General features: G+C 38.4%; 1 long non-coding RNA gene across 1 annotated transcript; it reads left to right on the top strand.

The window, feature by feature from the left end:
- Window positions 1-17,525: 17,525 nt before the first annotated feature.
- Window positions 17,526-20,857, top strand: LOC310899666. Its single transcript, XR_014584466.1, has 3 exons — window positions 17,526-17,661; window positions 18,889-19,167; window positions 19,476-20,857. It is a non-coding gene; the product is annotated as an uncharacterized lncRNA (long non-coding RNA).
- The last annotated feature ends 4,587 nt before the right edge of the window (window positions 20,858-25,444 follow it).

Raw genomic sequence — 25,444 nt, 5'->3', positions numbered from 1 at the left:
TTCAGATGTTACACTCTTAAAGACTGCTTTGCTTTTAAACGCTAAGATTACCTTTGGGATGACAAGAATAGTAGGTCTATTAATAGTACACCATCACTAACAACCTATTAATAATATGTCATCAGTTGTTTTTTTCTCTTCAACTAATATATTCATCTAAATATCTACAGTACCATTTCCCCTTTTCATTCTTGATTACAGAAGACTCTTAGAGCATCATACTTCAGAAGTCCAGAAGCACTCTTTTTCCTGGGAAGTGCTGTGTTCCCAGGATTAATTCTTAGTCCTTCATTTGCAGAGCCATCCCTTCCATGGAGAGCAGTACTCAGGTGGTACTCCCAGGTTCATGTACAACTGTGCTCACTGCCAGGTTTTGCTTTGTCTGCACAGGCATATCTCTAAGCAGAAGCAAATGCTAAGCAGCCATCTTCAGCAACTGAGGAAGAGGCAGAGAACTGCTTAGAACCAGAGTCTTCTGATCGTATCTTATTTAGTTTCCTGGTTGGCATAAGTAGCTCATGTAACCTAAAAGAAATGCATATGACTAACAGAAAGAATGTTGTAATGAAGATCCTGATGAGCAGGAAAAAGGGAGTGGAACAAGACAGGTGGGAAGGTATGCTGTGAAATCACCACAGAGGCCCAGACAACCACAGACACCAAAACACAGTACAGTTTTCCTTAAAAAAAAAAAAAAAAAAAAAAAAAGTAAATAATATGAACATGGCTAGTTGTTTGTGGCAACAGTATATTATTCCAGTGAGAATGAAAGAGCTTTTGGTCCACTTCAATAATCAGTCAAGTCTGTATGAGCATTGTATATTTAAATAAACTTTTGGAGAACATTCATATTCAAAGAATGACAAAATACAATGATGTCCGCATCCATGTCTTGGAGGCATCCAGTTGTGACTCAAAATTGAGGTGAGAGGACTTTTGAGTATGTTATATTTGTCAGCCTACAACTGATTGTCAGCACACAAGTGCAGGCAGGTGTTTGTTGTTATTCTTTGCACCTTCTTGGAAGTAATAAAATGCAGTCTGGAACTTCAGCACAATGTTGCATCTCCTAAAACCCACACGGAGAAGAAACCTCTGAATGTTTCATTACAGTTTTTTTTTTTATTTTATATTTTATAACATGCCGCAAGGTGTGGAAAAGAAATCATAAGTAAAGGTTAAAAAATGGAAGAGGAAGACAGATCATATCTGAAATTGAAAATAAGTAAACGTATAGTGGTGTTCTTTACAGTAAAGGAAAAAAATGAAAATACATTTAAACGATTATTTGGGAAGAACATTTTTTACCTAGAAAATATAAAGAGTAATTATATTAGATATTTAAGGAATAAAGATAGCAATGGGACCAAATTTACTGTGTAGGAAATTGAAGGAAAGAGCTGAAAATTTGGTGGGAAAATAGAGCAGAAGAGTGGACTTGCTGCTAAAGGACAGCTTTGAGATATGAGAGATCTGGTGTTTTCCATCACCACATCAAGTGTTTTTTGGTGTCTTATATTGGCTGCATATCTAAGCTCTTCACATTTTTCTGTGTGGGTATACAGATGTAGATATATGTAGATTTATAAGACGCAAAAAAAAAAAGAAAAAAATAACCATCATCAGAAAACATACAGATTGACTAATGCACTGATTCTTTGGCTTAATCTGTATTTCCTGAATTGTTACACAGATGTACTTCCAAAGCCTACACTCCGTTGTGGAACAAGGACCCCCAGCGCCAGTAAGAACAACCTTCCTGGCAGGACTGAGCTGCTGATGTGCACGCAAGAGCAGATGAGGGGCCAGCCTATCCCTTTCCCCATGGAGCTGAGGTTTGGGCCTGGCCCCAGGCTGTGTCTGCAGCCGATGGAAGAAGCAGCTCCTCCATCTGTGTCAGCCCAACACCAGACTCCTCAGAAATGGTGCGCCATGTGCTGTTCCCACTGATGGAAACAATGCAAATAAGACCACAATTATTAACACCCTACATGTTGCGTACCGTTGGCATAGTAATGCCTCTGTCAGCAAAAGCTACATCCCACTGTCCTTCTCTAACCTTAATAATGTGAACTACTTCTCTGCACTGAGGCATGGATCCTCAGGCATGCAGAAAGCTGTCCTGTGCAGCCATGCAATACCCCTAACAGCCTCCCCACTCAGCCTGTTTTGCTCATTTCAGTACAGCTGTCTCCAGTCCAGCAGAAAACACATTAAAAGAGGCTTTTCATAGTAGGAACATTTCACATCTAACTGTCTTTAATATAAATCCATTTTTTTTTTGCATGCTTTTTCATAACTCTGGCAGACGTGGAAGTCTCCAGAAGAACGTCTGTTCCACAGGGTCTCTCCCACTTAGCACCCCATCAGTTGGAGCTGCTCCACTGGCGCGAACATGGGATGATTTCTCCAAAGTGCTTGAGGGGATGAACAAATTGCCAGGGATATTGAAGCAAGAGCATGAACGTGACCATGAAAGTGCTGGGACCCCAAGGAAAAGTGGAAGACTCCTGCTAGGTAGCCACGGCACTGTCAACATGCTATAAAATCCCACCCCATCTTATCCCTGGAGGTCACTGGTCTCAGGGCAGCACAAGTCCAACAAAAGAACTCAACTTTCATGTTAGGAAGTGCAAGATTCAAGGCATTAATACTTCTCACACATTGTTGGTGATGGTACGTATGTATTTTTTCTAGGTCTAAGTGTTGCAGGCTTAGTGAGCAGGAGCACAGCTCAGAGTGGGAGGCAGCAATGAAGGGAAGGGAAGGGGACTGTATCTTCTTCTGCTCTTCAGTAAATCCATCTTTGTACTAAAATGAATATCATGATTAATAACAATAGTGGCCTATGACTGTTATGAAAAATTGCATTGCTAGAAAATGAATGTTTCCAAATTTCTCAGAGGAAGGAGGACTTAAGAGGGGGAAAAAAATACACACAGAGCTGAATTTGAAACTATTTACAACTGTAAATGCTGACAGTAATCAGGGAGACGAGCATTTCAGTACGCTGTCCTTGTAGTACTTTACCTCCCTCTCCTAATCTGCTAGAAAGAGTAGCATTTTCTATCTTTGGCTAGGAAAATTTAGAAATTTATATATGGTGAATATGACATGCTTGTAATAGGGTGCCAACTGAAAGGGGACCAAATAAGAAAATCTGTTGTACATATCAATACACCCACACTATACCTCTTACTAATACTGCTATGGTGAAGAAATCTTCCTAGATGTTTTCTTTAACTTGTTTTATCAAATTTGAGAATTACAAAATTACAGAAGGAGAAGATAAGGATGCTGCACTGCTTTTGCAGAATGAGCTTTTACAGGGAAAGTTTCATCTATTTCTCAAACAGTAACTTTCAATGGGGAAACGATGAAAACTCCAGAGCAAAGGGAACCTGCTTGACAAATGATGTCTTAATGTTTGATCAAGTTGAAGGCATTAACGGTATCGTGCAGCATAATTTCTGCTTTCTTGAAAAACAGTGGAGCTCATTTAGAAATTGGAATTCCCTGGGGAATGCCAGGGGAGTGCAGACTATTAATTACTGTGTTCTCGTTATCTTTCTTTCAGAACAATAGTGCTCTGGAGGTCCTGTGGAATCCTTCTCCCCTGCAAGGTGTCGGGTTTTGATTAAGCATCATTTCATACAGTTCATTAACAATGTATCTTAAAATGAGCTTTTGATTGAACATTTTTATTGGGCATTTAATATAATTTATGGTTTCTGTTGAAATTTTACATACGACATTTGCCAAGCTAGTTATTATATATTTTTCATTAAACAATGGAGTTTTACATTTTCTGAAAGGTTCTATTTTATAAGTAAAGGAACAGATTATATAAAAATTGATTATGAATGCAGTATATCATGAAAATAGCCCTCCTGGCCATCTTTTATTCCAGTGGAGCTACAGCACATAGGTGAATGAGCGGGTCCATTTGCAAGCATCGTCATTTAAGACTGCCAAACTGAAAACCACCCCTTATGCTTAGTTGTCCTGTTTAGAGTGCTGATATTTCAGTCAATCTCTCTGCTTTTTTAAGAAGTTACACCCTAAAGTGACTGAGTTCCGATTGCCAAAATTCATCCATGAAATCAGAAATATTTTAGCCAATCTAAAAGAGCAGGGCAAAGAGAGGATATTTTGCCATGACAGCTATGTAAATTTTGTAAATATTTGTAGGAGTCTTGTCCACAAGTCCAGTTGAACACCTAGATGCAGTTACTGGGGAAACAATCTTTTAGAAGATTTACCAACAAGTTCAGAATTTGGCCTCTTGTAGTCTGGAATACTGAAAGCTGGTGAGTCCAGTCTGTGAATGGTCAGGCAGAATAGCTCTATGTCTTTTGTGTGCAACAGCCACAGCAGGAGCAAAACACACACTGAATGCTGAGTGGGTTTTGGATCAGCCAAGTAGACGTACATTTATACCCTCCAGGTAGAAAGCATTGTTCCAGATGGGAATCCTGATGGAAATATTTTTTTTTTTTTTTAACCTGGGAATGCATCTTCATTGTCTGTGTGCAAGTAGATTAAAAAATAATTGTTATATTGTTGAAATTGCATGTTGGGGAGAGAGTGTGCACAGAGAGACATGTTATAGTTAGAAACAAACTATTGGAATTTGTGTCCAGGGAAATTATTGGAATTATTTACATGCACATGTGGATATGCAGGGAAGTGTTCCAACACTGACTGACTGCTAACTTAGCATACAAGTCTGTTGGGAGGAAACAAGAAGTCAAGTTTTCACTTCAAAATACTCAAAGCAAAGCAAGCAAAACCCATCAGAAAGTTTTTTGCTGAGACTTGAGGCATTTCAGAGAAAGTCTTCCATAATTTTTTTCTTTTATGTGGACCCCTGACTTTGTGGTTGCCAGTGGGATGGGAATACTAGAATATTCAGCACTCTGTTTCCTTGACACACTGAGTATTAGAAAGCATCAGGATTTTTCAGGATATCTTGCTATAAATATTTCCCATTAAATTGTGCATATCCAGAGGTTGATACCGTTTGGGATTTAGATGCCTGACCAATAAAAAACAGAAATCTTTTTAAGAGATATGGGTCCCAGACACATCATTCAGGTTTAGATAGACGTTCCTGCCATAAAGTGGGGGGGAAATTGGAGCCAAGGTGTTCTGCTGCACTTGTCTTGAATAAAGGGGGTTGGCTGTAGTGTTTGGAGCTGCATCCCTGCTTTACTCCAAGTGGGCGCTGCATTTGCCATACTCAGCTGTAGGATCAGAGCCTATCTCTGATGCTATGAATGGCTCCCATCGCAAACAACCTTAAGTAAGGACTCATAATTTATAGAACAGCCTCAGTTTTCCCCTGTGCCTCTGGCTAGAGTGATAGTTACTGCTCTGTGATCATTCACATAGTCTTGCTCTTGAACCTGGTGACCCACACTGTGTTATTCAATCAACCTGGCTAAATTTCAGAGATCTTCAGAAAAATGACCTCTCACACTATTGGCTGCATCATGCCAACTTTGAGTCATCTCCATTTCCCAGGCCTAAAGGGTCACTAGGATACTGAAAACATAGTTTTTCTGATTTTTCTTAGGTACTGATAATGCTTCTAATACTACTGTAATTAATGGAGATGTGGAAATACGTATTCTAGGTTTTAATGCTGTGTTTGTATCTGATAGCACTTTATATTTCCATATTTTTTTCTAATTAATAGTGCAGTCAGATTTCCCTGTTCTTTTTAAATGACTCATTGCATAAAAGAAAAAGAAATGAAATCACTTAAAAACAGGAAAACAAAACTCTATGAAATGGATTATATTTCAAGCTGACAATGCACTTTTCCCTTCCTCAGTCTTCCATTAATAGCTGTAATTGATGCATATATTCTATATTATTCTTCTTTGTCTACTTTTCTGTCTTTATGATCCACTGTAAATTTACCTATGGTTCCCACTCCAGTCACAGTTTTGAGTGCACTAGCCTATTTTTCATTTTGTATGTAAACTCTCATGTCTTGCTTCCCGGAACTGGGAATCATTTCTTTCACAAGTACATTTTTCCTGAGTGGTTACCTTTTCTGTGAGTCAACCACTGTGCCAATCCCATTAAAATAAGCTTATTTATTGTTTCTAATCGAGAAGCTAAGATAAGGACATTCCATAACTAATCAGTGATATCATCTTATTTGGTAACCTTTGCCTCTCCTAACCCCGTCTGCTCCCAGGGATGCTTTATCCTCCTGTGTCACCGCAGGTCTAAGTTTAAGTTTCAGACACCTCAGGACAGGCACAATGTCTTCACGTGTGCTCTGTGAAGTGACTGGCATGCTTTTCAGCATGCTAAATGCAATAAACAGTAGTTGACCGGTGCTTGCACTCATGTTACTTACCATGTCAGCAAGTTTCTGTTTAAAAAATTGCTGTCTTAAAAAGAAACAAATTAAACTGGCAGGTTCCCCTGACTAGAAAGCTTATTACTGGCCAACACCCTCCTGTGTCATGTGGGTGTGCCTGTGAGTGTGTTTGTAAAGCCCTGAAACATCCAAGGTAAGGTAAAAAGCAAAACAGTTCAAGAAGAAGCTTCAACCTCAAATGCTAGTCTTGATGAGTGAAGGGCTAGTAGCAAAGTCAGTGCTGAGGATTTTATTCTTTAAAGCAAACAATGCAAATGAAACAGGAAAAATTTATGATTTGAAAAATAGGAAAATTTCAATATTTGGTATTCCTTATTTTGGATGGGGGAAATCAGAGGCTGTCCATGCTGGTGGCAAAGTCTGCTTCTGTGCCCTTGGCTCGCCGTGGGGGCATCCCCTCCTGTTCCACCACTGCTGGTCTCCCACCCCATTTCCAGTGTGGGAAGGGACAACTCTTTGGAGTTTCCTATGTGCCTGCCCAGCAGAGGTACTATTTATTGCAGACAGAGGGTTCCTGGGGAAAGGGCATCGGCATCACTTGGCACTGGGCTCGCAGTGAAGCAGCAGCTTGCTGCCGGGCTGTCTTTCTCTTACAACCCTGTCACTCAACCCTGGGGCACTTTTTCAAGTTGTATGGTATTATTTCAAGACACAGAAGATTACAGTAATAAAGCTCTGAGGCACTTATGTCTGGGACACTGCCGAGAAGCTGGGATGTGGCAGGAAGGGAGATCTCCCCTGACTAGCTGCAAGAAAGGAAGCAGCAGTTTTGGCTGTCAGCGCATCCAGTCCTGCAGAGGCCATTTGAAGACTAACGTTGCTGCATTTCTTATTTGCAAAACTTATTTAAGCTGAATTTCATCTCTGAAGACATTTATGCTTTCACACATAATAAATAAATAAATAGATTAAGAGGTGATGAGACACAAACACTCTGAGTATATTAGTGTATGTTTGCTTTCCTCTTCCCTTAAATGGTGAGCATAGCGAGCATTTTTCCCACCTCTCCAAGGCAAGGAACAAAGGGAAAGGGCTGAAAGAAATTTTCTGAGTTCTTCCTGGAATAAAGTTTGTTTTTCCCTGTTTGACCTTCAACTCCCAGAAAGCCTGAGTTTAACTGCTTTGATTTACTTCCATAATAAAGTGATCGATTAATGTTAAAGGCAGGCTTTATGAGGCCTGTCCTCAAACAGTCTTGGAGCCTGCCATAGCAAGGATGTTATACTGCCATGCTCTGCAAAAGGTCACATGAAGGGAATTAAAGACAAGATAAGTGATGGTTTACACATCAGAAAAGCTCTCCATAGTACAGGCAGGCAGTGGGGAACATGATGTCTCCTAGGGCTCCATGCAGATGGTATATAGTAAATATAGCCTGAGCTGCCTCCCCAGGGTTTAGCAATGTTGCTGCTGGGGTTGTTTTGGGTTTTACTTTTGGACAAATCTGTGCCCTGGAAGTGTGTGACACATGTACAGCCCTGCTTAAAATCTAGCAAATGAAAATGTCTGATAAGCAGTTTCAATGTGCTGGTGTTGAAGAACTTTCTCAGAATTTAAGAGTTTGATTTTTTTAGATTTTCTGTCCTCAGTTAAAAAACATAAGTTCACTTTTGTTTTCTAGCTAGGCTTCCCTGTAGGCATATTTCCTTAAAATAGGCAGGCAAACTTAATAACCAAAATAAGAATCAATTGAAAACTTCAGCCTTTGTTTGTATCTGTATGTCCTAAGAGGGAAGTTGTGTGATATGAAACAGAACAACAAAATTCTCTGGGTTTTCCCTCTATTTTTTGATGAGAAATTGTTTATTCTTGCTCCATTTTTGCCATTTTGCCTTCTCTGGTGTGCTGGCAAGTGGGTGGGCAGGCAGGGAAATCCCTCCAGAGCTAGCTGCTTCATAGTCCCCAGGGGAAAGAGATGGCTGTGGGCACAGACCCCAGATGCACCTCCAAGATCATCTTGAACAGTCTGACCAGCACTGTCCTGGCTTTCCCTCTGGCATAAGCCAAACAGGTAGCAAGGTCACTGTTAGCTTGTTATCTCCTGCAGGATGGCTGCCCCAGGTCTGCTCTTCTAGGCTGTAAAAAGGAAAGAGTGAATATAATGTCAGTTTGTGGTTTGTATCGCAATCAGTGAAAATGATGAAAATCCCACTGTGCTTTGCTGTCGGGTTTCAAGCTCCTGGGCAATAACAGCCACCAAATTAACCTGCGAACAGCCAATACACGTAACTCAGGAGCAAGTGGTATTATGAAAATTGTGATTCAGGAATGCACTGACTGCTGCTGGTGTTCAAGGATGGGACATCAAGGTGCTGAAATGCTGTGGAAGACCTGCCCTTAGTGTCCTCTGTCAAGAGGCACATGAGACCAAGGCAGTTAGTGCTGCCTCCTTTGAAAATAAGTTCCCCAAATGTCCACTGAAGGCACTTGGTTGCTGTGATCATGCAAGTCCATGATAAAATTTGTTGTGGTAGAAGGAAACCAGCCGAGCAAGAAGCTTATTATTAAAGGCTTATAACAAACAGGACTTTTCACGTGGCAGTAATGTGGTAAGACCAGGTCTGGCAAACTCATCTGTATTTCCATTTCTGTGGTATCCTTTGAGGGGAGAAGGGAAAAAAGGGGAGAGATCTATGGGGAAAGGCTCATCTCAAAATACACAGAGTAGAACAGTCGATGGCAAGGCACTGATTGATGCAGCCTGCTCAGAAAAATATTTGGCAAAAGGCATATAATGAGTTCTTCAGACTTCTAATATTTCCTTTTTATTATTTAGAGGACAAGCAGAGTTTAAAGACAAAAAATGATCTCCCTTAACAACATTCTAATCACTTATAAATAGGCAAATTACAATTAAAAACAGCGCATAAAATTGTAGAAAGAACTGATGAAAAAACTCCCGTCACTTATTAAATCCAACGCTTGCCAGTACAGAGTTGCAGCACACATTATACTAGCACTTCCATTCAGTCAAGTTTTAGAGCTGACTTTAAATATTCTTTTTACATCTGAGGTTTTCTTGCGCTGCCATCCCAGCCTTTTAGAGTTGCAACCCGTTAATATTCTGCTTGGCCCATGGGAAAAGATGTGTGTATTAAGGATCCAAATACAAAACACATTTCTTTCTGTGTTCAGTGTAACCTGACTAGACAGTACAGTTGGCAGACACCAGATGGTTGATTGGAGTTTCTAGTCAGTCTCTGCAATTGCCGAAGCCTTAAGGACAAAACAACACCAGGGAAATGGATTTGATATGATCATGAATCACTTCAGGGACCACAGCAGAGAAGTTAAGATAGGAGTCATGCGGGTCACCTTCTAGAAGCTCCTTCTGGTACCAAGTGCAAACAGAGACAGGGGAAGATTGATATTGGAGAGCAAATGATGATGGATGGTGTTAGTGGGGTAGTGAGGTGTATTTGGCATTTACTGAACATCTTCACACATTTTGAGAGGATCGACTAGCAGAAGTGTATGGGCTTTTCAGAGTCAAAAAAGGCAAATCTTGTTGAGGTGGAAAAGAAAGAAAATGAATGTTTCTGCTTCATTTAAATGATAAAGCAAGTACTTCTAACAAACAAACTATCAGATGGTTGTTCAGAAATATAGAATGAGGGATATGAAAATGTCCCCATTAAAGCTAGGTGGTTATTATTAAAAAATCTTCTTGAGCAGCTATTCAGATTATAAAATGAATTTCCTGCAGCTGTACTCACATCACTTTTTCCATTTTTCATAAATTCTTGAGTAACTGATTTTTTTCTACTCAAGTTTTCATGGAGAGGAGCAAGCATTAGGTTTGCATGCTCTAGAGCCTTGTGAGTTTCCACTAGAAAGCATACTATTTGTGTGAGAAACAGTTTGTACAAACAGAAGGAAGAGGTTTCTGAAAAACCTCTGTTAACACTCAGAGCAGATCTCAGTGGGTATTATGTGACCCAGACAAGACTCTGACTTTTGTATCTAGAAGTATATTTGTATGCAATTATTTTTTGTCATTTGGACAAAAGGAAAATTACATTTATGTTACAAACACTGCCAAGAAATCCATAGTAACAGATTTTTCTTATGTATGATGCCTCGGACCAGGTTTTTGAATCTCAGAGAATACTTTTTTTTCTTTTTTTTTTTTCTTTCTTTTTAAGAATCTGGTTGTTAGACATAAAGCTGTTTTATATTCAGGTTCTTCATTAAAGAAGACCCTCTCCAAATTAAAATTACAGTTAATATTCTGGTGTTTGCCCTTACTGCAGCTACCTGAAATAATACAGGCTATCTAGTAGAATGTTTCATATCAGACAATAGAGTAGGGCTTTATGTATGAAGTAAAAAGATTGGCCTTGACTGAAGAGCAAGAGATTTGTTCTGATTTGGTGGATAAATGAACTCTGAAATTAAGGAGATCATAAAATGATCACTGCACAGAAACAAATGTCAGAAGGAAAGCAGACTCTGGATGCTCTCTTGTTTTCTTTTGCTCTAGTTTCTATGCTCTCTGTGTGAGAGCTTGAAGGGTTTACTATAGCGGATTGGATGAATTACTAGGGCAGAGATATTTTGTACTTACTGTACATGTACTGTATCTGGAATTTCCTCCTTCATTGCCTCCCATTGCATACATATTCTAGCAAAAATGTACATTTCACTTTCACACCATTTCAGAACAATTTTCCTTTATTCCTTGCCGAAGCACCAGAGATGGACTATACCTGTCTGCCCAGAAATTAGCATAGTTGGTACTCAAACTATGTCCTCTGCTCTGAGTAAGGGCTGGGAAGCATTGCTTGCATAGCTGGCTGGCTATTTACAGCAGCTATTAGGGCTCTAGTTCAGAGCTGGACCAGGACAGAAGACAAATACAGTGAAGCCACTTGACTTGCTGGAAGATGACAGATGAAGCCAAGCACTAGCTTAGGACTGTGTGGAGTGTTGCAACTCCAACATAAGGTGCTGATGTAAACCCAGAATAATGTCCTGTAAGAATGAAGAATCTTCCCAAAATTTCAACCACTGAATAAGAGTAATACTTGCTCTTGTACATTTTTACAAGAGGAGAAGAAAAGGACAAAAACACCCAAGGTCAGTTGGAAGAGCAGCAGGAAGCAGGTTGTACTGGGAGTTAGAAGGCTGGCACTACCAAAGCATGAGATTATTGTAAATAAAAGGATAATATGCAAACTTGTCATTACTACTCTTGACTACTATTATTTAAAAAGTTTCATTGCCCTTTATGGAAGTACAGCATTATAAAGGTAAAGAAGAGATATTGAAGCTCTACCTAAATTATTTAAATTCTTTTGAAAAACCTCTGCCTTCACAATCACTGCCTATCATGCCTGGCTTTCCAGATGCTGCAAAATGGTGTCTGGCCACTACAGCTGGCAGGTGGAGTCCTGGCAACAGACTACCTGAAAAAAACAACCTCAAACTCCTTTTTACCAGCACCCATAAATAATGATCCTCAAGCCAAGCTGGTTGCAAGTCAGGCACATTTAGTTCTACCTTCAGATGTTGCAAGCCTTGTATTTTTATATGAGATGGGTGACGGAAAAGACTCCTGAGAGAAGAATGGGGTAATGTACTGTGGAACAACATCATCACTCCCTGGCACTGAAATGTTAACTGTAGTGCCTCTTAAATACAGTTCATGGTATTTTGATTGATTCTGTCTGAAAGATGATAAATGCCCAGCCCCTCTCAAAACTTCCAATCCTTGCAAACCTGAGTGGTCCTACTGAAGGGGTGCCACAAGTGGAGGGGAATTTTCTGACAATGAGAAAAGCTTCCTTAAACCATGTGCAATTTATTGGTCTAGTCGAGTCAATTACAGCCATGACTCACCCTCCAAAAAATGCAACTTGGCTTTTGTTATTGCACTCACACAGAGCCAAGTGGCTGGACCCATCCTTAAGTTTCAGTCATCTCCTTGTGCTGTACTTGTGCGAGTGATAGTTCAGTGATTGCAGAGTGGAAAGACAGAGGATTTCTTTAATTACTTTTCTGTACCTGTGTCTTGGATCCTGTCTGCGTAGAGTTGAACATGTTTCCTATAAAGTGTGCAAATATGTGTCTTTTCGCAGTTACTCTTTGACATTTGCAAAGATAGTTCCCTCTTCCCATCTCTAACTTGACAGTCAATCAAGAACAGAGTAACAAGAGAGAAAAAGACAGAGGATCAGGGTGTGAAGACAGAAAAGGAATACAAGAAACAATAAGAAATGTGAAAAAAAAAATAGAGAAGGATGAAACAGGAAAACCTTTGTTTAAAAAAAAAAAGTCATAAAAAAAAAAAGAAAAAGAGCTACTTTGCAACAGCTCTCTTGCGTTTTCCCATAGTCATCTATTTCCACCTCTTTTTTTTTTTTTTTTTTTTTTTTCTTTCTATTGCTATGTCTCTGACTTGCAGATGTCTAGCTTTTGGGGCCATTGGCTTCACTTGCCTTATTCTATCGCATACAAATTTGTAAAAGGAGTTCAAGATGTTCATGTGCTTGCTTACCACACAAAACACCGCTAAAACAAGCTGCAGTGTGACAATTTGCATGAGGCACAGGAGACCTTCAGGAAATGTCTGCTGATCTTTCCCACGGCTCCCCCGTGGAGAATTTTCCATGGTTACTTACTGCTTGCAGGTGTCACCAGGCTCCCTTGCTCTGCAGTCTCACTGAAGTCAAGGAGATCTGAATCCAAGAGCAGAAGTTGGCCTTTACAATTCACTTCCATATAGCATATGTTACTATATTGTATACCAAGAAATGTAACCAAGAGCCGTGGTATTTGCAGTATGCTAAAATTTAACTGTTGCTGTAGCCTTTTGAAGTCCGTGGGCCACATCCTAAAGACTTTGCCCATGTTTTACTTCATCTAATGAGAGCTAGAATTCTTACTGCTGAGGAATGAATGATGCAGTATGAATAAGGATTCAGGATCTGGTCCTCTGCCCGCTAGCAAACTGAGATTGTCCAATGGTGACTAATTTCCTTAATGAGTAGGGCAGGAGAGGTAAAACAGAGAGGAGTGAGGGATACTGATTTATTTTTTAATTTATTATTTTTGGTAGCAATGTCAGAGAATAGGATGTTATTTTGAGACAATTAGCCAGTAGCAATAGGTTTTCTTTTTCGACCCCCAGAGGAATGAAGTTGAAAGTGATACAATAGGTATGGGGACTGCTGCAAAAACACGTGTCTGTGGCACTTTTAGAAAGATACTGCTTGTAAAATCACTGCCATGGTGAACAACTTATGGCACACATGGTAAATTTTAAAGGACAATAATATGCTGTCAGGTATCTGCATTTTTCCTCCACCTGAATATTCCTTCTTTTAGGAGGCTGATGTTCCCCAAATAGTCAGGTGATCATCATACAGAGGAGGTATGAGAGTCTGCTCAAATTTGGTTGTGTCTCAGTCTCTGCATTTCCAGGTGAGTGATATTACCCACACGCTTGTGTCCATACATTCCCCTGTCTGTAATGCAATTTTGCAGCAGCAGGATTAGAACAGATTGCTGGCATTATGGCAGCAAGGATATTGTTGGGAGTAGCTTGGCAACACTTGTAAGTGTTGTGATGCTGGCTCTTTGCTCAAGGGCAAGGACAGGGGAGGGGATGCTGGATACAAAGCAGTGAGAGAAATAATGTCAGGGAAGTTCAGAAGATGAAAGCACTGACAGTAAATAAGGCTGAAATTATTTTAGGTTTACATACTTTAAGTCCTCAGTGACTGAAAACATAGCCAAGAATTGCTTCAGCAATATTTCTTCATAAATCTGCATAATAATCTCTCAGAGGGGCCTTGGTGAAATTACAAGTATTCATTTACTAAATTGGGTTCAGTGTCTGTATCATACGCCATATGAATATTCAGTACCATGAATTCGTCCAAACTATATTGAAGTTAGTATGGGTCCACAAAATGTCTCAAATGATAACCCAGTTAGTGGACATGGGCAGAAAGGACTTCTTTCCTTCCTTCCTTCCTTCCTTCCTTCCTTCCTTCCTTCCTTCCTTCCTTCCTTCCTTCCTTCCTTCCTTCCTTCCTTCCTTCCTTCCTTCCTTCCTTCCTTCCTTCCTTCCTTCCTTCCTTCTTTCCTTCCTTTCTTTCGTTCTTTCGTTCTTTCGTTCTTTCTCTCTCTCTCTCTCTTTCTCTTTCTCTTTCTCTTTCTTTCTCTTTCTCTTTTTCTTCTTTTTCTTTCTTTTTCTTTTTCTTTTTCTTTTTCTTTTTCTTTTTCTTTTTCTTTTTCTTTTTCTTTTTCTTTTTCTTTTTCTTTTTCTTTTTCTTTTTCTTTTTCTTTTTCTTTTTCTTTTTCTTTTTCTTTTTCTTTTTCTTTTTCTTTTTCTTTTTCTTTTTCTTTTTCTTTTTCTTTTTCTTTTTCTTTTTCTTTTTCTTTTTCTTTTTCTTTTTCTTTTTCTTTTTCTTTTTCTTTTTCTTTTTCTTTTTCTTTTTCTTTTTCTTTTTCTTTTTCTTTTTCTTTTTCTTTTTCTTTTTCTTTTTCTTTTTCTTTTTCTTTTTCTTTTTCTTTTTCTTTTTCTTTTTCTTTTCTTTTTCTTCTTTTTCTTTTTCTTTTTCTTTTTCTTTTTCTTTTTCTTTTTCTTTTTCTTTTTCTTTTTCTTTTTCTTTTTCTTTTTCTTTTTCTTTTTCTTTTTCTTTTTCTTTTTCTTTTTCTTTTTCTTTTTCTTTTTCTTTTTCTTTTTCTTTTTCTTTTTCTTTTTCTTTTTCTTTTTCTTTTTCTTTTCTTTTCTTTTTCTTCTTTCCTCCACAGACTCCAGTAAAGAAATAATTAGCAGTTATGTCCCTAAGAATGGCAGTAATACATGCATAAGTCTTTTTTTTCATGGAATTTCTGATCTTACAGCTCTGAATTCGGCAACAATATTTTTTTTGCTAGAAAGGGACCACAAATATAGTACAAAGGATTTATGAGTGATTTATCAAATAATATGATGATAACTGCCAGCCAGATACAAGAAAACTGTTTGACTGGGAGACTAATAGTAGAAACACTGGATATAAAATACAATGACCTTCAAAAAAACCAGTGATTGCTCTTTGAGGACTGAGAAAACTTTCCAGAAAGTCAAAGTTTGTATTGTGATCTGTGATAAGCTGTAATCCTGCATAATTCTCCAGTGTTTTGTACATTGTGAATCAAATATCTGGAAAAAACATGCATAAAGAAAATCCTGGGTAGCAAGCATCTGAAAGGTAAAAAATTCTCATCTGACTATGAAATGGATTGAATGTAGTTTACCCATGCTCTTGCTGAGCCTTCTCCAACCTTGTTGCACTCACTCTTGGTTTGGTCTTGTCTGGGTAACACAAGCTGGCAGTCCTTTCTCTCTGAGGCTGCTGCTTCAAACATAAGATTCTACAGTAATTCTACAAAAATAAAAGAAGTAATTCACAACTTGGAGATTTCTGAAGCTGTCTGTGGCAAATTGAGAGAGAACCAAGAAGTCACTCATACTACATAGGAGAAGGTGGAGCACTTCAAAGGCAAATGTTCAGTGGGTGGTTTCTCTGGGCCAAATGGCAGAAAGTGAAATGCAGAGCAGAATGGTAATTATAAGAAACTGCTCCAATGGATAGTTTCTCAACTTCTTATGTCAAATGTCATGGGAGTTGGAGACTATTTCCTTAGAAGGTATAATTAACCGAGGTAGTATTTTTGTCAGCAATCATTGCAGACAGACCAGTAGATATTTTATCTTCTTTTTTTTTTCCTGCATTCTAGGTTTAATTTATTTCCCCATCTGAGATTTCCCATATAAGATTGTGTTAGTTGTTATTCCTATTTTACCTAAAGTTTAAAGGGAGATTAATTCAATCTTTGGTTCACAAATCTACAACATTTCTTGGGGTTGTGCTTGCATCCTTTGTAAGGTAAATTCTGTGATTTATACTCAAACTGTGCCTGGCGTTCAAACTCCCCTGAATTTCTGCTGGTTATTCTTAGCCCTCCTTTATTGCATGATTTGTATCTTAAACAAAGGTCCAGTATTGAGGAGGGGTGTTTTGAGGGAGCATGTATGTCATTATTACAGGGCATTTAATCTTTATGTCACTTGCTCTAGGGGTAAATGAGGAGATTCAGATGCTATGGCTGCCAGTCCTGCCAACTTTTCTAGCAATAAATTCATTTGTATGAAGCCAAGGTGTATCTCTAATATTTAAACATTTATATACTTTTTTTGGTCTTTTTTATGCTATCAGAATGGAAATACACCACAAAAAGGGGTGCAAAACTCAAGTTGATAAAGAATGAGGAAGTTACTCCAAACTAAAATGAAAAAAATGCATGTCATGGCAACAAGGTCCTATAAGGTCAGAAGAAAATTTGTGAATCATGCAAGGAAATGAAATTCTGAGTTTCAAATTTTTTTCAGAATTTTCAGAGAGTGCTCTAAGAATGAGCATCAAGAGGAGCTGGGAAGCAGAACCAGCCCAGGTCTGTGATTCGGCACAAGGCATAGAGCCTGGTGCATTTGTTCTGGGTGAAATAGAAAAAGTTGAACTCCATGTCTACTACAGAAAAGGAATTACATAAAAAATGGGGTTTATCACCTGGAGACTTCCTTAAACTGCTGCCAGACTAAACAAGCAAGCAAACGAACAAAAATCAGGAAGAATAACTTCGCATGCAATAAGTATGACTGATACAAAGCCTGATGTTTTTTTTCCATTGCTGAAGAACTATCACAGCCTGCTAGGGAGAATGAAATTCAGCCAATGACCAAAGCTTCAAAGATAAGTAGTCACAACTGGGAAACATTAATTAGTAAATAAAGCTCATATTGATGACTTTAATTTTGAAAATGATTTTGAAAAATCATACCTTCAGTTTTGATCACTGAGTGTCATCCTTAGAACTGCTCATCTATTGTTCCACAATGTCAGGAGAATCCTTTGAATTCAAATTGTTTGTAAAGCAGCTAAATGGATCGTGGAGATTTCATCATCCAGGAGCTGTTTCAGAGGGGGATAAATACAAGAGTCCAGAACTTCCTTGCTGGACCTTGAATCCTGAATCACCTTCTGCCCCCCCCCCCCCCCCCCCCCCCCCCCCCCCCCCGTATTATTTTTATTTTTGGTAAAGATATCAAGTGACATTAAAAAGGAATAAAGGGAATTGATTATCATTGTACTTTTTCTTCAAACAGTTTTGTTTTTTAGATACAGTTTGAAAAGATTTCACACTTTCTGAGTCTTTCACCTGAACACCCTCCACCGCTGGATCACTTTCTTGGCTATATTTGCCAGGTTAGTATTCAGAAAATCTTGATCAACACAGTTCCTTTGCACTGGTTGCTCTCCATTAATATATAAATTCACGATCTTTTATCAAAGAAACATGCCATATCATCAGACGGTATAAAACACATTTTTGTATTCAAGAAGCAGAAAGCATAATAATCACTTAGATTATACATTGTGATACTACTCTGTTGCTTAGCAAGGGCATTGATTATGCTCAAGAGAAGTTTGAGGAACAGCTTTCTTTAGTCTCAGATTTGCGACAGTTCCCCTTTGAGTTGGCAGTACATTAATGGAAATGGAAACTTGCCTCATTCTAAATGTCAGAATAATAGAGCACCAAAAACAATTCAGTCATGTCTTTCAAACCACGCACATATGGTTCAGCACCAAATGTCACTATTCTTCCCCGCTTCCTTTCCATTTGTCACTGTCTCTTTGATTATCATTGTTTGGGTTAAAACTTTGATGAAAGCTCAGTGTGAAGCTCACCTTGACAGTAACTAGAAAGCCTCTGCCCAATATATTCTATACTTGGTGTATGCCTAGTCTTTCCAGATGCAAAGGATTTGAGATACAGGATAGTACTACTGCTTATATACTCCAGAAAAAAGCTCAATCTAATTCTTCAGTCTTTTGAGAGTTTCATTCTGTCACCTTGCTGACTTCTGTTGGGCAAGTTACACTAATAATACTCTGCGGAATAGAAGGAATTATTTTTTTCTACATTTTCTTTTGCCAAGTGCAGAAAATTTGCAAAGTAGCTAGCAACTACTCTGCCATAAGATCAGTTTTTTGTTTTAAACGTTTTTCTTCCTTTTGAATGCTAAGACTTTAATCAGCAGAATATGATTTTCCTTAAGAGTGTACCTTCTTTCATCCTTCTCCTAAAGCAGTGTCCTTTTGTGGCTTAAAATTGTAACTCAGGTTATCATTATTACAGGTGTTATGATATTGTTTATATTCAAGTTGCCATCCATACTTACAGGCAGATACTTTCTGCCCTAAGAGGTTTCAGTCTGGTGGCAGATGAAAGCAATATCTAAGAGAGGCAAAAAATGTAGAAAAGGAAGTATATGGACAAACCATAGTTATAAACATGGTATGCAAAAATCTTAAAGGATTGGTAAATCCTCAAAAATCTGATATTCTAGAGTTGCAAAATGCTCCAAATATGCAGCCTATGACCATATGATTGTATGCTTTTTTTTTTTTTTTCCTTTTTCTTCCCAGAGAATGTGGGCCTCATTCAATGAACAGGATGGATGACACTCATTTAATGGTTTTCTGTGGCAAGGTGCTGGAACACATAAAATAAATGACTCAGTGCTCAGTGATGTTTTTAGTTGGGGAAATTTTATTATTTTATTTTTTTTTTTTTACTTCTGGACCCTTTCTGTGAAACAAATAAAATAAATAACTTCAACTGGAAACACATATATGACTTCAGAAATTTTTAAATGCTTGAAGCTTCATCAGTGGATAAGGGACAGAAAATAGAGTTGTATAATGGTAAATGTCATTCTTTCCCCCAAATTTTAAACACTCTCCCCTTTCCCTATGTTTTACCATAGAACGGGAGATACTACTGGAGATTATTTCACCAATCCTTGCTTTTTCTTAGCTACTTCTGCCAGTGTGTTGCTGCAGCAACATTCAGAAAAGACTACTGATATATACAGGTATAAGCAAGTTCAGCACACCTGCTTAACATGAGCAGCAAGTCTAAGCTCAAGACTGGTATTTTCTCGGTATCAGACAGACACTTTGCTCTAAAACTTCTGCTGGGAGACTTCATTTTTGTTTTCTTTTTCACTCAGATCTTCTCTTCTTGGTCCAAATCATGGCTTGAAGAAACTGCAATGTAGCGTATACCATCACCTGTAGAAAAACCTCTGCAATTTTTTCCTTTTCCACCCTTACTCACATATGTAAGACAGGATCGGGTAATTTTATGCCTGCCAGTACCATGTGCCAAACCTTTTAACTGATGAGGAGAAAGAGTATTGTCTGCTGGTTTTCCAACCATGGCATGATGTTGTGGTGGGAGTAGGATAAGTGTGAAAGCCCCATTCCTGCTGGAGGGAGTAGAGACAGGCATAAGTGGTTGGGGGTGGGTAGCGTCAAACATGGGGTCAAATCGTTGCCATGCTCCAAAGGGACGTGAATGTGGCAATGTGGCCAGGAAATATCCTTCTAAGGAGGAAAGGCAGGGGAAGCAGATCCCAATTAATATTTGTATCAAAACTGTGTTATGTCAACCAAGTAGTATAAGGGGCCATTTGAGCGAGGTAATTTATAATTAAGTAATGTAAAAACCCTCTTTGCATTTCTATCCTTCAGTACGAAGAGTTTAGCATAGCTGAGAAGTCAGGCCATTGTTCTCAAAATGAAATGTGGAAAGTAGTAGTTTAGAAATATCCTTACATTTCTTTTAATGTTGCAACATGAACAGAAATTTTGTGTGTGATCTAATTATGTTAATCTATTATTCCAAATCGTGATTTGTTCTGTTTTAAACGTGCATGAAAAACTGGTTTCTCAACAACCATTTTTAATGACTATTCCCTTTACTAAGCTAAAGTATGTTAATTTATTTCTTTGTGACAAAAATTAACAGAAGTAGAAATAAAATTGAAAACACAGTACTTCTCTGAGTATTCAGTAGATAAGCATTCTTTTCCAGTCTGAGAATCCCTTTACACAAAGAGGTCTTATACATAATTTGCAGACATACAAAGAACAGATGTATTCCTTTAGCAATACAAGAGTATGTAGTAGAATTAAAAATAAAGTTGAAATATATTTTAAGTTCCTTAAAATTCGCTGGGAGTTCCTTTACATTCTGGTGAGAAGGATTTTCAGGAGCTACAGCACATACATCACAAAGCTTTTAAACAAAACATCTTTCACTTCTCCAGGAAATAAATATCAGTTGTACTTTAAAAATTATTTAACAAAGCTGTTTTATGGCCACTGTATATCAGCACTTATTGCTGTGTAAATTAAAATAACTAATCAATTAATACAGAAGTAATTTTATTACCAAATGGATAGAGAAGGTATGAAAAGCCCTAATTAAAAGCAGTCTGCTCTGCTTCACACTAATGATTCTCTAAGAACCAATGTTATTTTTGAATTAGCTTAATCACAAAAGAATTAAAGAGAACAAAATTATTTGTATGAAAATAGTGCTCTAAATGCATGGAGGCTAGACAGAAAAAGCACCCAGAGTCATTTCTATATCTGATCAACTGGCTTGTCTAATCCATTTTACTGTGGATAGTTGGCCTGACATGACTTCAGATTAGTTTAATAGGGATTAAAGTGGCATGAAGTGTATAAATCTATGAATTTGCAAGTACAAACATGTTTAGGAATTCATTTATCTTTGAGGGCAAGAGGAAGGGAGCAAGTTCAAAGTAAAATCTGGATACATTTGTAAACACAGATAATTCTGTGGGAAATTTGGAAAACAACTAAAAACCATGCAATTTGGGCAGCGAATCCTGATGACTTTAGTCAGTTTCTCTGCACAAAAGCAATTACTAAAGTCAAACAAGAAATACCCCAAGACCTGGTGTTTGGAGAATTGATGTTGAAGTCCTCAGGTAAACCTACAAGTCCTGTTGATTACTGCCCAAATAAAGCAAACCTCTGGCATTCAGCTTTCTGAGCTGGCATGATCAGCGCATAATGTCTTTAGAGGTAGAGCTGCCAAGAGAAAGGGATCAGAGACAGCCAAATTATGATATCACACCAATAAAACCTCATCGTAGTGACATACATAAAACACTCTGTAAATTGCTTTTTGTAACTTTTAATTTATTAAGAGCTTTTGAACTATGTTTTCGTTCTGTGACATGTTTTCATTTACCTCTCATATCCTTCATTAATTTGTTTCCTGTTTGAGAAATAATACCACATTTTTGGCAGTTTGAAACTGCTGAAAAAATATATCATACCCTACATGAGGTAGCTTGCCAGAGAATCAGGAATGTGCAGTATTTTGAACTGCTAGGCTGAATTACAGTGAATTATTTGACTATTCATTTTGCCTAGTATCGAGGTTGAGTCATGATAGCTGCCAGTCATGCTGCTGTTTGCTCATCCCTAAGCACAATTTCAAAACAGCTTCTACAGCTGAAAACTGGAGCCTTGGAGAGTTTGAAGATACTGTATTCATGCTCTGGAGAGTGGTGCATAGACCTGTTTGCTGGATGGCTGGCAGTGCTAAATAAAACAGATCAGATGCATTTTTCACCACTGGTTCCAGGAATGGCGAGGAAGTATCATCAGCAGATCTAGCTCAGGATCCAAACGCTGGTGTCCTGCTCACTTTCCAGTCACTACGTTTCTCTGCCATAAGTTCATAAAGGTGACTTAACCATTCTGGGAATGGGACCAAAGGCATAAATGGACAGAGTAAAGGATTAAAATAACTCAATACTGCATCATGAAGTGCTGACCCCTTAGGTATCCATCCATAAATCCATTTGAGAAGCATTTATGCTTCTTCAATAGCCTGCTCGGCACATTTTTCCAACTGCTCCTGTACAAAAAACTGTTCAGCCACAAGCTGCAAAATTTCTGAAGGAAGCCTTAAACTCTCTCCCCAGAATTCCTTTTCACCCTTGCCTCTTGAAACATTCCTTGCCTAAACTGTGACTGACTTTATGGTCCATTAGGTAAAATACAGCACTGTTTTGAAGTAGTAGGTCTATAACTTTGGAGAGCAAAACAGTGATATCTTATTACAGGTAGAGTTCGCAGCTATTGAAAATATATAGCACATATGGAACCCTACAGATATTATGCCTTTTCACTTCACTAATACCAGTCCCTTTGTGTTACCTGTGATCTAAGTTGTAAAATTTCTTTGAAATTCAAGAAACTGGAACAACAAAGAAATGCCTTTAAAAGTAAGGAAATAAGGTACAAGGCTAGCTGAAGTTTCCTTTTCTTTCCATTCTGCCACCACATATAACAGTGGTCAAGAAGGGAGTTACAGCACTTTTGAAGATGACCTTTCAAGGCCAGGCCATTCAGGTGATATTAATATTTCTCACCAGCTTCTGAGTTAAACCCCATGGGAGCAGAAGGGAGTGTTCGAATTGAGGGACACTGAACCCAAAGTGGCTTTTGGAATGGATTGATGGGAAGGGCTTAAGTGCACTTGGGAAAGATTTCTCACTATTCATGTGCCAGACAGGGAGGAAAGATCTTATGAAAGCAACAGGGGCCAAAGGTTTTGTGATGAAAACTGGGGCAGAGAAGAAAAAGCTTATTTTTGTTTCCTTCTGAGATATGACTGGGTTTTGACATGAAAAAATATCAGCTTCCTCCTGTGTAGGAAGCTCATACCATGAGATCAAAAATACTGTGTGTCTAGCTGCAAACTCATATAGCTTTTAAAAGCTGGGCATCTGGAATTAAGAGTGTCAAACCCTGATGCAAGCAACAAACGAATGAATGCTCAGCACTCAGCACAGTTTACCTAACAAGGGAAGCTGGAGACTGATTTCCATATATTCAGGAGTGACCCTAGGGAATGTCCTTGGACGTGCTGCACTTTAGCTGAAATCTGGTGATGACGTAGTCGCTAGAGGGTACCATAAGACATGGATTGGACAGCCCTTTTCATCTTTCTTGTACATGGCTGATGTTCACTTTTCCTGTCAAAACTGAGTTTTGTCATCCAATTTCTTTTTGGGAGAAGCTGATGTAAATAGAAAGAATTTTATTATTAATTCTGTCTCCAACTGTCTGCCTAGGCTCTTTTACCTGGGTATCAGTCCACCAGAACAGGGCAATGCCTATATGCCATTCACCAACATCTTTAACGGAGGACCAAAGGAGTCATTGGAAGTGAAACTGAAAGAGAACCTGTGGTCTCCCTAACACTAGTTTCTCCTCTGAATACAAATCAGCTTGCAGTAGAGTGAAAACTACTTCCAAAAAGCACGCCAAATTTTATGCAAATTATCATTGTTGTGCTGCATGGGTTCAGAGAGGTTATGATCTATAATGCAGAAATACATTCAAGAATCAACCCTCCAGGAAGCTGGACACTTTCCTAGAAATAACTTGAAAAACTTTGATGCTAAGGACCTTTCTATGTACTGCTGTCCCGGGATTTGGAGCAGGTATTTTCCACAGTGCCAAGTGACACCATTCAGAGTTGAGGCTGAACCTTGCGTATATTTCTCACCTTCTGGCCCAGATGCCTTCTCATCTTTGAGTCCCTAAGGGCATTGCCAGGCGTTCTGGGAAAGGGTGTGAAAAAAGAGGTAACTCACTCCCCCTCTCCTCTCTCTTATTTTAGACTTCCAGGAAGGAGGAGATTTACACACAGCTCCTGAGAGACTTTTATTGCCAGTGGTTAGTTGTACTGCATGAATATATTTTCTTTTCTGAGTGCCTTTCATATATCTATAGATCTCTCTATATATGCATTTCACTACCTTTAAATCTGCATTTTGTGAATTAATTATAATTCTGCTATCAGAATGAATGATAAAACCTGGCTATGTTGCCATCTAGAAGGTTAGATATTCTCTTTTAGATTTGGATAACAAATTCATGTTTGTGATTATTAACTCAGTCTAGAACATTTGAACTGTTGTCAGATCAAGCTGACATCATTTAGTTGTAGGTGCTACATATGTGATACTGGAAGGCTAAATATGGGTCTCTCTTCCATTCTTTCTTTCTTTCTCTTGACATTTGATCTCATGTAGCTACTCATTTCTTATCTTGTAGTTTGCAGTTTCAATTCCTTTTGGTTGGCAAGTTGTTGTCAGTGTTATTTTTGCTTCCTGTGGACATAGTAGTTTTTTACCAAGAAGTCAATGAGTCATGGTATGATTGCTCTGATTATTTATTTTTGCTGTGTGAATGATTATTGAAGTCATGTGGTTCTTTAATAGGAGAAGTAAAATAGATACGTAAGTAATCACATTTCTGATCTTTATATTATTTATATACATTTGCAGTGTGCTACTTTATGGTTAATCAGACTTCATTTTCTTTACCAAAATATTTATATATATATACGTATTTCAGAATATTTTCAAAATTTCTGTCAAATTTCCCACAAGTAATCCTTGTAACCAAATCATTGGACATTGAATTTGTCTCATTGAGGAAGACTTCTAATCACAGAGATATTAATTTGTGTTTTATTTTAAACATGTGAAAACGTCATTACTTTTAACTCACCTCAGTGAATTAAGTGCAAACATCATTAATTACAACAAACAGGAAAGTATTATAAGCACAAAAAAATAGTGAGAGAAAAATGATACACAGTACGCTAAATTTTTTGAAAGTAATTTTCCACAACATTTCCTAGAAATAGCTGTCCATTTTCTGAACTTTTCTTATCACTTTCACAGTATCACAGTATCACAGATTTCTAGGTTGGAAGAGACCTCAAGATCATCGAGTCCAACCTCCGACCTAACACTAAGTACTCCACTAAACCATATCGCTAAGCTCTACATCTAAACGTCTTTTAAAGACCTCCAGGGATGGTGACTCCACCACCTCCCTGGGCAGCCCGTTCCAATGCTTAATAACCCTTTCGGTAAAGAAGTACTTCCTAACATCCAACCTAAAACTCCCCTGTCGCAACTTTCGCCCATTCCCCCTCGTCCTGTCACCAGGCACGTGGGAGAACAGACCAACCCCCACCTCTTTACAGCCTCCTTTAAGGTAACTGTAGAGAGTGATAAGGTCGCCCCTGAGCCTCCTCTTCTCCAGGCTGAACAAGCCCAGCTCCCTCAGC

This window comes from Anser anser (assembly GCF_964211835.1).
Source record: "Anser anser genome assembly, chromosome: 4".
Lineage (NCBI taxonomy): Eukaryota > Metazoa > Chordata > Aves > Anseriformes > Anatidae > Anser > Anser anser.
Note: the sequence above shows the minus strand (reverse complement) of the source record. Positions and strands in the feature narration are given on the sequence as shown.